The sequence below is a fragment of the Pelecanus crispus genome, chromosome 2, assembly GCF_030463565.1.
Source record: "Pelecanus crispus isolate bPelCri1 chromosome 2, bPelCri1.pri, whole genome shotgun sequence".
NCBI lineage: Eukaryota > Metazoa > Chordata > Aves > Pelecaniformes > Pelecanidae > Pelecanus > Pelecanus crispus.
This window is the reverse complement of record NC_134644.1, coordinates 139768778-139773162: the sequence shown is the minus strand read 5'-3', so window position 1 is coordinate 139773162 and position 4385 is coordinate 139768778.

Below are 4385 nucleotides of genomic sequence, written 5' to 3'. Positions count from 1 at the left end.
TGCTCAGAAAGTCCTATGTGGGAAAAAAAAAGGTTGTAATGTCTAAAGGTATGAATGTTCACACATTTCAGATGAGATTATTTCAAATTCACTGGAGCGAACACTCAAGCTGAGTGAGATTCAGAAAATCTATGACCTGTCCAAGATGAAAGATGGTTTGGATACATTCTCATACGCAGCCCCGTGCTAAAGACAGGTAAAAAAAGTCCTGTCGTAGGATGATGCTTTTCCAGCAGGATGCATGGTACAGTGAAAAGATGGTTCTCATCAAAAGGTCATGTGTATTATCTCTTCTGTACCTTGTGATAGAGCCCCTGGTAAAGAAATTTGGCAAAATGTCGGTCCAGATTTATTCTGGGCTTGTGCTTTGAGAAATTTACTTTCCCTTAAGGGATTCAACTTCTTAACATTTTCTTTCTATATTCCTCGAGTTATTCTATATAATGCAAAAAACCGAGCTACTTAATAAAATATTTCAGAACTTCATGACTTATTTTAAATGACAATACTGCGTAGGAAGACAGGGGAACAGATGCTGAAGATACAAAGTCTCAATCACTCCTAGCTGAAGTCTGACAGTTGTCATCAATATAGATCTCATGACGCTGCTCTCAAAATGGAGGGTAAACATGTTAGCCGAAATTTTTGTGTATGTAACATTAGTGATATTCTCGCAGCAGTTTTGACTTAATATGATATTCAGTACTTTCTGACAGAGACTGTTACGTAGGATGCTGCGAGCTTTCAATCTGTTGATACATTTCTTTCTGGAAGTGGGTGTATTCGAGTGATAGGCGTAAGGGATAGACAAATAAAGGAAGAAATCTAAAGAAATCTGAAGAAAACTGAAGAAATAATTTCTTTATAAAAATAAAGAAATAAAAATTCGTGGTTGAACTTGCTGATCTTAAAGGTCTTTTCCAACCTGAACCATTCTATGATTCTGTCTATGATTCTATAAATTGGTCTTACAACTCGGCAGTGTTGCATGCCCAGTGTGAAGTCTTTTTGTACACCCAAGTCACAGGCATGCTCTTCCCACAAACTGTGGGATGTTGTTACTCTCTTTACAAATGACCTAGATGAAAACACATAGTCCTTGTTCAGAGGCACACTTGGGGAAACAAGCAGTTGATGACCAGACCAAGAGGAATCAGAATCTTGGTATTGTCAGGCTGGTGCTTTCATGCTCAAAAAAGCACCAAAGGAATTAATTCAATGCCAGCGTTGCTAACAGGCATCAGCAAACTAGCTCTTTGGCAGACTTCTGTTGAGTGTTTATATTGAACCCTTTTCTAGCCCAGTCTTTGGTAATACAATTTTTTAGTAAGATACAGTGCATCCTCAAAATAAAGCACTTCCTCAAAGCTGTATATTCTTAGTCTCCTTTGTAAATGCTATATTTTAAAATAGAAATTTACCTCTATGTCTAGAATAGAAACCTCTACCAAAAATGACATCTACTAGGCAGGCATCCTAGAGAAAATGCAGATGCACCCTGCACATGTGAGTGTGAACACAAACATTAAACAACCCATTTTACCACAGACCCTTCCATAGTCACTTTGAAGGTTGCATTGCTGAACCAAAATAACAGTCTGAGTGAGACAGCATATAAGCATGCTCCAGCTTTATAGCACTGTGATCAGACTTACAGGTCACTTCAATGCTCTGGGACGTGATCGTTGACTGTTATGTGGGGTCTGACAGGATCATATAATGGGATTTTCATAAGTGTCTTGAAATAACCCAAAAATAGTGCCCACCAAGCAAAAAAGGATAGAGAGGAATGTTGTTTGGCAAAGTAAATCAATGTCAGATTGATTTCTAGGTGCACACTGCCAGGTTTCTATAAAAGTCTTTACATTACTGGCTTTCTGGAAACTAATAGGAACAATTCAACAGAAATGGGAGCTTTTTCTCAAGCCAATTCCCAGTGACAGCACAATGTGTTCATCTTTGAATCCCCAAAACTAGAGAAGAGCAGGACCAGCTTTAGTTTAGGCTCAGGAAAAAGTAGGAAAATTTAGGGGGGAAAGCAGTTCCTCCCCTCTCCAGGTCCGGTCAGCTGTCTGCGGCACCACAGCCTGAGCAGTCACAGCCAAGTGACGTGGAGGTCCTTCCACAGACACGAAGGAGAAGAGGGAGGACTCTCCATCAGACAACTCATTCTAAGAATTCAAAACACCTCTCTCAAGATGAAGTGAAACACTGCCTGGATGCATCTTTCCCATAAGTTTGTGCTTACACACAGTTAATCTCTCTGGAAATGTCCATCCACAGCAAAATGTGAACCCTGGGTTTCTCCTGACTGCAGAGGTTGAAAAAAACCCCATCATTTAGGATACAAATCTTCATCCTTCATTATTTTTGTAGGCACAATTTTCTGGAGTTAAATATGAACTTTTAGGAGAAGCTTATAGGAGAATGGCTAGGCAGTGCGCTGGGGTCCATGGCTACTAATGGAGCAATCAACCCTGTGTCTTTGGGAGCTTGGTACCCTGCACCTTGCCCGGAGATGGCTGGAGGAGTCCAGCCGTCAAACCCCACATCAACCTCACAGGCACAGCCCTGAGAGTAAGGCTTTGGACTCCAGCCTTCTTTTTACACTACGTATATGTCAACCATCCAGCTGTCAGCTTGCATTTTCCTATTGCGAGTCTTGGGATATTTCATATTCACAGCTATTTCATTCATATCTGCTAGGATAGTGATAGATAGATAGCTAGACAGTGAGACTTCAACTCCCGAAGCCGCTCAATTGCATTAAAAAAAAAAAAAAAAGGTGTTTGTCTCTTGTGGTTACAAAGAAAAGACAGAAAACATGGTATTTTCAAGCTCAAAATCCGGGAAACAAAAAAAAAATCCAGGATTTTAGTGTATTTCGAAATCTCGTTATTTTAATGTTCTGATTCATGCAATTTGAATGTCTAGGGATGGCAATTCTATAATGTAAGTACAGACTTTTAGCTCACAGGCTGTACATCTGAAAGGAAACCAGTTTAATCAGCTGAAAAGAACACTTAATATGTTTCTTTAAAAAAATGTGAAAACAGTGTCTCAGTTCACATTTTACTGTCAGGCCAGTGCAACTCTGACATAAACAATGAGGAGTACATCCTGAATTCAGCTTTCACTTCTTAATGCATTATGTTCATGTGTTATAACTTCCTACCAATAATTAAAATGCCAAATACCGTATTCATTTCTTAATCCCACTGGCTTATTGTTTTTAAGGCTGAAGTAGAACTCCCACAGATGTCAGTAAGACCAGCAAAAAACAAAGTGGTTTCAAAACTGGGCTCAAGTGTTTAAATCCCCCCCAACTTTTTTTTAGAGGACTGCAATCTTTCTTGAGAAAGATTATGAATCATTTCAAATACCAAAAGCCCCCACCTCTTTATTCCAAAATGAGACTTTTTTTCACATATTATGATTTCACAAAACATTGAAACAAATTCATATTTAATCTGGAGATTTCAGGGTCAATATGTTAACAAAATCAGATTTCTAATAACATTTCAAAGGACAAAGACAATAATGCTTTACTTTGGTCTTCTCATTTCATAACTTCTGAGCTTCAGAAAACACAAATGTCCTGCACTTTATTTGCATCCCCAGTGTTACAAAACAGAGTTCTCCAACTTAATAATAATAATAATAATAGTAATAATAATAATAATTATAATAATAAAGAAAATGAGCCTGTCTCAATAATGCTCCTGCCTTTTTTGACTTGTTACTGTGAGATCCTGCTGTGGCTCTTCATAATCAATTTTTTAGAATATTCTGGATTCTTTTGTAACCATTATCACTGCTATTCTCTCAATCTTCTCATAAATTTAAGAATATATTGAGGTCCTAGTGATGTCCAACCAGGGAGCTGCCTTCACTGTATAAACTGGTTGTGTACATAGTCTCTGCATCCCAAATCCTGCCCCCTGCCCCTGCAAAGAGAGGATCAGAAGTCACTTGGTAGTGAACTGATAAAGTTGTGGTGCCCTCTTTGGTCTGTCTGTCTATTCCCCAAACCCATGATAACTGGTGAAGTTTTGAAACTGAGAAGAATATAAGACCAGGAAGCAGATGGGGGTGTTGCTGTAAATGTCAAGATTTTTCCTGTTCACAAAAAATACTTTTCTGCTCTCTCTCATTTATGTTCACAAACTTGCAAATGCTTCTGTTTAGATATTATCACCAGAATACAGAGTGCTGTATTCCCACGGAGAGGCAAGAGACAGGTCCCTTTGTATTTATGGCAAGATTTAAAGAGAAAAACATTGGAATTTCTTTTATCATGGGGCACATAGCATCAACAAGCTCAAGAGCTCACTGAACATAATTGGTTTTTTTTAACTTGCTGTCCGCCAACACCTAGGAGCTCA